The following is a 12,499-nucleotide window of genomic DNA, read 5'->3' as shown; positions in this document are numbered from 1 at the left end:
TTACACAAAGAGGTATCGGTGCTCTACCTACCACGGGTATCGAAATTTCGTTTTTAGTGGTGTGAGTCCACAGATAATACTACTGTGCCACTGGAGGGTGGTTTTCAAGTCTAAAAAACTCTATTGAAAATAGCAGGGAATTTATAAGAGATACAGATAACAATGAACACTTCCAACATATCTCTAACGTTGTTTGTCTTTGAGACATAACTCTCTCAAAAATAAAACTTAGTCTTCTTTGTAAAGCTCTTAATTTCTGCCCAAATAACAACTATGTTATTGAACCTGAACTTTTCTCTGACCTTCATGAATGCTCTAGAAAATTAAGACTTTGCGAATTTTTTATAACGTACACCGAACTTTGGGGCCTGGCATGGCCTAGTGCGTAAGGCGTGCGAACTGTAATCCGAGGGTCGCGGGTTCGCGCCCGCGTCGCGCCAAACATGCTCGTCCTCCCAGCCGTGGGGGCGTTATAAGTGTCGGTCAATCCCACTATTCGTTGGTAAAAGAGTAGCCCAAGAGTTGGCGGTGGGTGGTGATGACTAGCTGCCTCCCCTCTAGTCTTACACTGCTAAATTATGGACGGCTCGGTGCAGTGGGCTAACAACCTGCTCACTTAAATACTTGTTGAAGAATCCGCAAGCGATTGCGGCCCTATGTTCCTAGATGGAATCTAATGGTGATAACTAACTAACTAACACCGAACTTTAAAGAAAAGTCTTTATGGTCGCCTTCACCAAACAAACAACCATATTTAGAGAGTTACATTAAAGCTGTAGGAGATGATATAATACAGACTTTAAAATCTTCCATGCAATATCGTAACAACGTCAACCAAAAAGAAAGAAGTACTTTAAACAATTTTAAATCAAACAACAATATTATAATAAAGGCAGCAGAAAAGGGTGAAATTATCGTTATTCTTAACAAAGATGACTGTACCACGGAAGATAACCGGCAACTAGGTAACACTAATTTTAATAAAAGAAATACTCCCACATGATCCTACAACTCAATTTATTAAAATCGTAACTGATAAGCTTAAAGAAATCCTCTAAAACTATAAAATTGAATTAGAATCAAAAAAGTAAAATATATCTTTAATATAACACGTTTATCGCGCATTTAGCCATTTAATATTTTATTCTGCCTAACGCCAGACGATTTTATTTAGCTTAAGGAAAGTTCTCGCGGTGAAAGTGTTAATACAATCCCAATTAACAATACTGGTTGCTAGTAGATATTGCACCATCTCAAGATCGCATGCGTCATTGGAGGTGCAAGATAGCCTATTAATTTTCGTATGAAACATCGGTCATCTCTGCTTAGTAATGCCAACTGTCTTTTAAAAGCCAGAACTAGATTAGTGGCTAAATCCCGAACGAAATGAAATAAAATAAACATGACGTCACAGCTAAAACTTGCCCAAATTTGAAACATTGTGATGCAATTAGACGCAGTATCAATTGTTTCAATTTAAAAGTATACTTAGATGAAGTATATTTATATTTATGACAATTATAATTGGTAATTGTTAGGTTAGGTTATATTCGTTTTAGTTTTGAGCTTTATAACGTCATATGCTCGCATGACGTCATGTTTTATCTCTTTTTTTTTTTTCTTTTTTTTTGAGATTTAGATGCATGTCAGATCTGGCTTAATATTTTCTTATTTGGCTTTAAAATTTCTGTTAAAAACAGAACAAGATTGTAAAATAAAAGATACCCTTTTCTCTTAGAAAAAAAAATTTTCTAGTGGCCAAGCCTTTTTTCCACAAATCTTTATTTCTGACTTCGTTATGGCAACACTGAGCTCAGGTCAGTATGTCACTGTATGATGATAAAACTCAAGTGCTTGAATGAGTTTTCATTAAAAAGCAATTTTGTGTCAGTGAAAATACTTTTGAAGTGCCACAGGTATAAGAATATGTTTTCAGACAAATTAATAATTTGTTGTCGTCCTTATAATGGATAATTGGATAAATATCGGTAATAAATCTGATACGAGTAAAAAATCTTCCTAGGCCTAGGCCTAACACGACTTTATCGTCGTGTGCAAGCACTCCAACGCAGAATGGTGCAAGAAGTACCGAAACAAGAAAGAAAAGAAAGTATGATGAAAGTTTTATTGAATATGGTTTTACATGGACAGGTAATGAAGATAGACCAAGTGGGTTGTGTGTTGAATGTTGAACAGTGTTGAGTAACAGTGGTTTGCATACAGCAAAGTTAAAACGGCATCTAGAAACCAAACACTCCCAATTAAAAAATCCAACTTTCGAATATTTCAAAAGAAAGTGTTTGTAATTAAATGCAAGGAAAGCTACATTTCGTTTGTTTGTCTATCAGGACAACAAAGGTGCTCCTATTGCTGCATATCGTGTTAATTACCGTATTGCAAAAGCGGATGAAGCTCATACAATTACAAAAGATTTGATAAAACCATATGCAACAGATTTGGTAGAATGCACGACTGATGAGAAATTTCTTAGAAACATTAACATCGTACCCCTTTCTGACAACTTGGTTTCTTGAAGAATCAAGGATATGTCAGCAAATTGCTTAACGGAGTTAATAAGGCAAGTAAAAGCGAGTCCAACTTTTTTCGCTTCAGATGGATGAATAAACAGATGTTGCAGGTTATGCGATGATGCTTGTGTTTGTTCGCTATATTCATAAAGCTAGTTTCGAAGAAGACATGCTAATTTGTTAACCTTTGCTTACTCAAACAATAGACGAATAAATATTTAAACTGATCGATTTATTTATGGAAGAACATGAGAACCAATGGCAGCTTTGCTTAAGTAGTTGTACTGATGAGGCTACAGCTATCATTGGAGAATTTTCAGGTGCAGTGGCACGCATAAAAAAGAAAAACCCGGACATCAAGAGTATCCACTGATGTCATCACCGTCATGTACTTGTAATGAAATTATTGCCAGAAGACTTAAAAGAGGTATTGAGTTATGTAATGAAAATAATTAATTTTATAAAATCAAGACCACTCAGTGCGAGGATCCTCAGTTTACTCTGAGTAAAATGGAAGCACTTAAACGTAAGCTAAAGCTTTGAGATGAATGTATACTTACGGAAGAACTTGATTGCTTCGAAAATCTCAGTGTTTTTTACTTACGAATGAAATTTCTTTAAGTGAAGATGCAAAAATTTCAGTCTCGCAGCACATACCTGATTTATGTACAACTATTGGGGAGTAGTTCCCTCCTCATTTATAAACATTCCTGTGGATTCAAAATCACTTTGACTCTGCAAATATCAACAATTTTCCTTTGAAAGAGAAAGAACAGCGTATAGAAATTTCAACTGATTACACCCTAAAAACAAAATTTCAGCAGGAAGAAATTACACAATTTTGGATTGAAATGGCCATGGAATAACCTGAAATGAGTAACAGAGCTTTGAAAATTTTGATGCGTTTTCCAACAACATATCTTTGTGAACAAACATTTTCACTGCATACAGCTACAAAGACCAAATTTAGAAACAGGCTAAAGACGGAAGATTATTTGCGCTTACAGGTAACTACCATAACTCCTAATATTGAACTATTTTCTTAAAAAAGCAACCCCAGCCTATTCACTAATAAATTATTAAATTAACTGTACTTTTACTGATATAAATTTTGAAAGCAGAAACTGTTGAAGAAGTAAGTATAAGTAATTTTTTTCTTTAAATATTGATATTTTTAATACATTTATATTATACAAGCTTGAAGTAAACTTTATGTGGGGCTGGTATCCGATTATTTCTATTTTTAGTGTATTTTTCTTTTTAACTAAGGCTCCTTAATGTTTTTTTCTTTCTGGTGTGAAACGCTGCAGGTCTAAAAAGTTTAGGTATTAGGACAAACTCAAAGAGAACTTTTCAACAACCATAAATCTTCTATTAAGACTGAAAAAGATCTCCCTGTTTTTCAACAGTACGTTCAATCAAATGATTCCATTAATGATGTTGCTCTCGTCGGTATTGAAAATGGATTCAAAGTTATGAAAGCTGAATATTCTAGAACAATTATTTATTAAAGATAATTCTGATACCTCTTTTTATAAGTTGATTAGTATGATATATATTTTCAATGAGTCTCCAAGTGCCATCTTTATTTTATTTAAACACTCGAGTATAGTTTAAAATATACGTATATTTAGCCATTCTAAAGTGAAATATTCCTAACACCTTTTTATTTGCATTCTTGGTACCGGTTAAATTGTGCCAGAAATGAGACACTTACAACGTAGAGAAATACAAATTCCCTGAAATACCGGATGACCTTCATGATGTCAATAAGTTTTCTTTATGTATATCACTCATTCGATTACACCACATTTACCAGTTTGCTCCTGATGAAGAAAAGTCCAGTTTTCGAAAAAAGCTCGGGTTATAAGGTTTTTATTTATTTCAATGAATATGATAAAAAACACGTTTATTTAATAAATTCTGATTTTTTTTCTAAACAAGTATTTGCAATTTTATGTCATTTGAAAGCAGTTATGCTTATTTCTTTTGCTTTCACCTCTAACTTTTAATCTGAGCTTCATTTATCCACTGCAGGATGTAGCCCGCTGTCAAATCTTTCCGTTTCATCTTGTCCTTAGTTTTTCTTTCATATCGATCGTACGAGTACGTGTCTTATGATGCCACCTCTTCAACGTATTCTTTGTCTTCCTCTTGATCTTTTACTCACTCATGTTTGCCGTACTGTTAGTACTGTCCATTTACGTTTGCTCTCATCAAGTTTATTGTTTTATTCCTCGACTGTTTTGTTTGATATATATTCGTCTGTTTATCTAATGCTAAGTACTTTTCTTTATATAACTCTGTGTGATTCTTAATTTCTTTCTTACTTGTTTCATGGTTTACCAGGACTGATAGTCGCGTATCACCGTTGACATAATGCACTGATCAAATTCTCTTCTTTTAAATGATATTGACAGTTTCTATCTAGAAATATTTCTCTTTATCTCCCACAAAAACTTCATCTGATTTTAATCTTACAAGCATCTCCTTTTTGATCGTATCTTTCATTTTTTTGCGTTTTGACACAAACATTTGTATTGGTTGATTCTTTCAGTAAGTTGTTTCTCTATAGTGAGGTTGTCCCTCGCTAGTACAGCGGTAAGTCTACGGATTTACAACGCAAAAATCTGCGATTCGATTCCCCTCGTTGGACTCAACAGATAGCCCGATGCGGTTTTGCTAAACGCACACACTATAGTGATATTATAGCTGAAGTTAAAGCTTGTTCATGTATTTTATTTACACTTGAGCATTTTATCCTAATTATTCTTACTTTTAAAGAAGAGTTTATTTAGTTCACTTTTCATTGACTTCTTACATCATCATCTTAAAACTTCAGATTGGATAATATCTCTCAGTTTGTTAGTTTCGCCATTTTCCAATTATATATTTTTGAATATTTCTTCTGATGTGACAGCAAAAAGCTGAAGTTATATCCGGTTTCTCTGTCAAACACCTCGTGTTACCTTGATTTATGATGATATTTCATTTCCAAGGTGTTTTCAGACTGTTTAATTAGTATATATGTGTTCTAGTATATTAGCTCCTAGTGGTACAACTGTATGTCTGCGGATTTACAATGTCAGCATCCGAATTTCAATACCGGTGGTGGACAAAGCATAAATAGCACATTGTGTAGCTTTGTTCTTAGTTACGGCCTGTCATGGCCAAGCGCGTTAAGGCGTGCGACTCGTCATCTGAGGGTCGCGAGTTTGCATCCCCGTCGCGCCAAACATACTCGCCCTTCCATCCGTGGGGGCGTTATAATTTTTCGGTCAATCCCACTATTCGTTGGTAAAAGAGTAGCCCAAGAGTTGGCGGTGGGTGGTGATGACTAGCTAACTTCTCTCTAGTCTTACACTGCTAAATTAGGGACGGCTAGCACAGATAGCCCTCGAGTAGCTTTGTGCGAAATTCAAACAAACTTGTTCTTAGTTACAAACAACAATAACCCTCTAGTATATATAATTTAGTCCGATGTTTCGTAAAGCCATAAATATCGCTGAATGTTTCATGATGTCAAAAGAGAGAAGTTGTGCTCATTTGTCTGTTCAGTTATTTGAGTTACTAGTTGTTGATGGTTTAACGTTGAGCATTCTTTTCTTGAACCTTTTTATTTTCTGCTTGCTTTCCATCAAACATGTTCCCATTATGTTCTGTAGCATTCTCGTATAAACTTTATACTGATGTGATAGATGTCTAATTGCCATATAATTTCCAGAGTCTTTTTTTTTTCATATGAAGGAAAAAGAACTTGGGTTTCTTTTATATTTTGAAATTATCTTTACTTTCAGTCTCATTGACAAATATTGTTAATACAGATGCCAAGCTTTTTTTCAGCTGCTTCATGGAATTTCCCATCATTCAGTGCTATTTGGTTGTACATCTGTGTTATCTAGACCTGTATTTCTTTTTGGTTTGTTGAACCATATAGTTCTTTACAAATTTCTGCACATATACCCCAAATTTCCATTTTGCCACTTGTTATGTCTCCCTTCTTGTTCTTCATTTATCTTATTTTTGGTTTTATCTCGAGTTTATATATTTTTTAGGGTTATGGCCTCCCTCTGTTACACCCTTTTTTATTTTATTTTCTTCCTTTGTCTTAATTTCATTTTTTTCGAACTGTCTTAATTAATTCAATGTACTCCACTTTATCCAATTATTTCTTACCTTCCGAGTTCTTTTTTCTTTCTCTTCTCCAAGGGCCGACATGTCCAGGTGGTTAAGACACTTGACTCATTATCTGAGGGTGGCTGATTCGAATACCCTTCACATCAGCTGTGGGGGCATTATTATTTTGCGCAAAATTCTACAATTAGTTGATAAGAGTAGCCATAAAGTCGGCGGTAGGTAGTGCTGACTAACTGCTTTCCCTTTAGTCTCACACTGCTAAATTATGGATGGATAATGCAGATACCCGTCGTGTAGCGGTGCATGAAATTCAAAAACAAACATATTCTTGTCAATTTTTTGTTTTTTGTTAGTGTGAAATGCTTTTTTATATTGTCAGTTAGTGTTGGTACCTCTTACAAATTATTGTTATTGAATTCTTCATTTATTTCATTTATATTCATTTGTTTACTCCTCAGTGCCTAATTGTTTTCATTTTGTGGGAAATTTTAGCATTCTATTACCTCCTTCGTTTATTTTTATTCCGTGTGAAATGGGTCCTTGCATGTAAATAGCACTCCTGTTTCTTTTATTTAGATTATAGTGTTGAAGTATTTAATTACTAAGACATTCTGTCTTTATTGTTTGTAGTCTTTTAGTGTTTTTCTTCGTGTATTAACTCTACTTTGTTGTCATCGTGATCTTGTATTGGTGATAGAGCTGAAGAACTGTCATGGTTTCTTCTCTTTGAAGATTTAAGTTAAGAGAGACGACTCTGAATATTTTTGAAATTATTTAATACAGTATTTTATTTTTAGATGAATTAGAAAACTAGTTCCTTAATATCTTCCTTTGCCTTTATATTCTTCTTTTTCGTTTTGTTTTTTTCGCAGAGGACTATGATATATCTGTTGGATTCCTTCAATTCTTGAAATAGCTTGTTTAGTTAGTAATCTGTTATGATAATTCTGGTGTCATAAGTACAAATCTGTAAAGACTTTCCACAGGGTTTAAATTTGGAATGTCATAAAGATTTTTTTCTCTTAATGTTTACTTGGCATGGCCTTGTGCTCCATATGATCTTAGCAATGCGGCCTTAAGTGAATAATCAATTCTAGATAAAATATATTTGTTTTTACAAAGCGAAAACGAATCAGCAATAATTGTTTTGTTGTTAAGCATAAAGCTACATAAGAAGTTACCTCTGTTTTGCCAATCACGGACATTAAAACCCGGTTTTTAGCGTAGTAAGGTTGCTTACTTACCGTTGAAGTACTAACATTAAATATATTAGTTACTCTTGAAGTAAACTGAAATTAATCGAAATCTTTTCCTCTTCATTTATTATATATATATATATAATGAAGATTATATCTTGTAGATGTATATCTGTGCATTGGAGTCGGAATAATAATACTTTAGTTTGAAACATATATAATCGACAGAAAAAAATCAAGTAATAATATAGATATTCATTTAAACTGTTTTTGCTCCTAAGATTGCTGTATAAAGAAAGTCATAAGTTAAGAAGCAGCGATACTAACTTTATGTTTGTTTTCCTTTAACGATAAAAACGCTTTTTATATAACTCAACACTTTTTCCTTATCAGGGATTTCGGTAATTTTTATTTGGTATGCATAGCACAAATAGCACAGCGTGTGGCATTGTACTTAACAAGAAATAATCAAACAAATAATTTTAAAGTTGTTAGCATACAAAGAATCCTATATTTTTTACTGTTGATGGGTGTTCATTAAAGGTTAAGTTGCTTGACTGTTATTACGATAAAGAATTATGAAAAATACCTTGAACACTGGATATAAACTTTAATTCTGAGACATTTGATAAGAAATAATTGATATTATAGTTAGAGCGTAAAAACGCATATACACAGATGCTTATGGTGACACACCCGTAGACATGGGTGTGCCTCTTTATAAGCTGGTTGAAAATTCTTTATCTTTCATACATTTGAAAATTAACATGAAGTTTAGGAAAATATATAATCTCGATATTCTGGTTGTATTCTCACCTCACCTTCCAATTACCAAATTCTTCAAACTGATGGCCAGGCATAAAATGGACATGGAAAATATACTACTTAAGATGAACAGAATTTCTTTGCAGATTAGGTAGATCGAAGAAACACCAAAAGGAGGATTAAGCTTTATAATTATTTTTCTTTATGTGATCAGCTGGAAATATTTTAGGGTCACTCACAGAAAGACGTAATAGTTAACATTTTAATTACCGATTAAAGGGATCGTTACTTAATTTATTTGTATTAAAATATTTATATTGTGAGATGCCGAACTGAGTTTTCTTGTTTAGATGTGATGAGTAATTTTCAAGATTTCTCATACAACAACATTACAGCTAAAGTTCCAATAATAAACCGAAATGTTGAATAATTCAGTTATTTCTATAAAAAATATTTGTATCGTGGCATACCACATTAACTTTTCTCGATTATAAATAATTATGATTATATTTAGGATTTCTCACATAGAACTGGTAAATTAACATTTTAATAGCAAATTAAAGGGCTTCTTACTTCATTTATTTCTACTAAAAATATTCATGTTATGACGTATTTAATACAGCTCTTTTGCTTATAAATGATTATAGTTTAAATGGTGAAACGTATAATCTCAGTAAATTTGCTGTTGGCGCGGCAGTAATATTTTATTACGCACTTCAGGTTTGTTTTATAAATGCAAAGTATATTAGTATACGAGGGCAAGAACTGTATTTACGTATTATGGACATGTAAACATTAATTACCGATCTTACTCAGAACTTACCGTTAATTTCATCTTGTTGTTAAACTCATTTAGTTGGTATTAATGAATGATATAGTTTCATAACTCTTATTGCAACATCTGCATTGTCATATTGGAGAATTCAGCATTCTTGTGCATCCTCACATTCGTTTTCGTCTTAATTAAATAACAACTACAAGAAAACGTAGTGTATTTTTATTTATTATTAAACCACTCTTGAAATAATAGTATTAAAAACATATCAATGGATGCTAGCGTTGGGACTAACTCATAGATAATTTAGAAAGAAAGCTTCATGAAAGTACCTTTTCAAGCTTGGTTTACTATTTACCATTAGAAAGTTGCTTCACAAAATTGTCTTGGTCACTTTGATATTCCAGTTTTGAGGTATGGGTGGATTAATGCTTGGAAAAACGAAGTACACAACAAAGGTAAAGACGGATGATGACAAGAAAACATTTCTATTTATAAAAAGCTTCGAAGCGTTCGTGAATACAAATGATTTTTTGTCATTGTTATTCATAATGACATACCTAATAACCTAATCTAAAGAACTGATTTCTTTGATTTTGTCAGTGTCTTCTCTGTATAGTCAACAAATGCAAGTATTTGAAATATTTGGTATTAAATTGATGTTTGTTAGTGTGAATAATTCGAAAATTAAAAGCCCAAAAGTAATTTTAAAAAAGCAAAATAATTGAAGACCAATTTCATTTGATCACGTGCTTGGTTACCATAGTTGAAATGTCGGATATGTGGAATCTATTAAAGAGTGATATAGTTTTCAGTGATGACGAGAAAACACACTTGTGGAGAAAAATATATGTAAAAACGGCTGGTTTGGGTTGAGAAGATTTTTTATGTAGAGGAGCGAACAACGTTTCGACCTTCTTCGGTCATCGTCAGGTTCACAAAGAAAGAAAGAGGTAACTGACCGATAGCTGACCAAATGTTTGAAGGGGGTTGTGTAACTGAGTGTAGGAATGTAGAGGGCATGCTTAGATGTTTGATTATATTTATTAATATAGGTATAATACAACAACTCAAGCCCAAAATAAACCAATACAAAGGAACACCTTTATACCTATATTATTAAATATAATCAAACATCTAAGCACGCTTTCTACATTCCTACACTCAGTTATACAACCCCCTTCAAACATGTGGTCAGCTATCGGTCAGTAACAATTTCTTTCTTTGTGAAGCTGACAATGACCGAAGAAGGTCGAAACGGTGTTTGCTTCTCCACATAAAATTTTATGAATCCATATCAGCCATTTTTACATATATATTTGTCTCTACAAATGGGTTTTCTCGTCATCACGGATGAAGATATACTGGACTTTGAACGCCGCTACCAAGGAGCGTATAATGAAAACAAGACGGGAGATTATACTTCTCAACCCAAACCAGCCGTTTTTACAGTTAAATAGTTCTTTTTTTACAAATGTTTGAATATTATTGAGTATCTTTCTGGTTCTTAATTTTAAAATATATACTTTAAAATCAGTTGATACTTCTACTTTCATGTATATTCCGAAAGTAAGATAGTAATATTAGCAAACTATATATTGTTAGGTTAAATCTGCATAACAAAGGTGGAACTATTTGATGACACATTTAAAACTACATCTATACTGAAGTATATTTCAATTTTTGTTTGTTGTGTATTAGTCTCTCCTAGACGTGTTTACGTGTGATAAAAAAATAACCAAATACCGCGTTTCAGTTTTAGGAGGTAGTCACTTGAGGATTTTAGCTAAGAAACTTAGCTTCCAGGAATGGCTATGTAGTGACTTTATGAATTAGAGAAGTAAGGAGGTTAAAATTTAGAACTGATAACGTAAAGAAGAGAGAAAAGTTGCCAAATAACGTAGGTAATTCTTAAAGATGACCAGATGTGACTGAATAATTACATAATATTTTAGAAGTGGCTTAGCAGAGGAGTTAGTTCAGAGGAGTGATCATTTAAGGAGGTTAGGTTTGGAAGAGATCAGTTATAGAGATAAGTTTCCAGTTTTGAGCTGATAGGGAGTTTAGTTTACGGACTTAGATAACAATGTTAGCAAACAAGAAGTAGCATGGTGACCTCATTAGTTTTAATAAATGGCCCTGTTTGTTTGTTTATTTTCTAATTTTGCTCAAAGCTACTCAAGGGCTATCTGCGCTGGCCGTCCCTAATTTAGCAGTGTAAGACTAGAAGGAAGGCAGCTAGTCATCACTACCCACCGCCAACTCTTGGACTACTCTTTTACCAACGAAAGTGGGATTAACTGTCACATTATAGTGCCCCCACGGTTGAAAGGGCGAGCATGTTTGGTGCGACCGGGATTTGAACCAGCGACCCTCGGATTAAGAGTCGAGTGCCTTAATAACAAATATTTCCATCTTTACTCATTATTTTCGTATTTAAGTTCTAAATACATGTTTACTAAATCTCTTAATTCTTGCTCTTATGTAGTTACTCATTTGAATAAATTCTTTTTCCACCTTGTTTAGGCTGTGAATCAAGCAATTGGTTTAAACAGTCTTTTCGATTGTAATGAAAAGAGATTTGTTTTCAAGCACTGTAACACAAAATTCAGGACTTCTGGGCTTCATGCCACCTTGATAAACAGCTTAGTTAAAATGAAATGCATTCCTTATGAGATGATTTACTTTTAAAACTTAGAAGTGAGCGTTGATTGAATTATAATAAATATCTATCATAAGCTCACCTTTTTTCACTATTCAGATAAATTAGTACAATAAATAGGTAAATAAACCGACAGAAACTTCCATTCAGCTTTAGTCTTGTTTAACTTCTGCGTGAAAATTATTACTTGCTTACCATAATCTAAATTAATGTAACAGTTACAGATGTGTAGAAAAGTTGAATGTCATATGTTAGTGTTTTATATTTTAATAACCATTGTTTTTAAACCATACTGCGCAAAAAACAAATGAATACTGAATTTAAATAATTTCTTAATCTAAAAATGCAGTTGGTGAACTAGAAAATAAATTGATTTTCTGCTCCATCCTATCTTGAATCTATTTGCTTTATAATAAAAGGTAAGATACACGTAGAT

At 33.1% G+C, this 12,499-nt stretch overlaps 1 protein-coding gene across 1 annotated transcript in view; it reads left to right on the top strand.

Moving 5' to 3' along the window:
- LOC143251652 (rap guanine nucleotide exchange factor 4-like) overlaps positions 1–12,499 on the top strand; it is a 249,897-nt gene that overhangs the window by 107,506 nt on the left and 129,892 nt on the right. The gene's annotated exons all lie outside the window — the stretch shown is intronic.

The sequence above is a fragment of the Tachypleus tridentatus genome, chromosome 6 (assembly GCF_004210375.1).
Source record: "Tachypleus tridentatus isolate NWPU-2018 chromosome 6, ASM421037v1, whole genome shotgun sequence".
NCBI lineage: Eukaryota > Metazoa > Arthropoda > Merostomata > Xiphosura > Limulidae > Tachypleus > Tachypleus tridentatus.
This window is presented reverse-complemented; position numbering and strand designations above follow the sequence as displayed.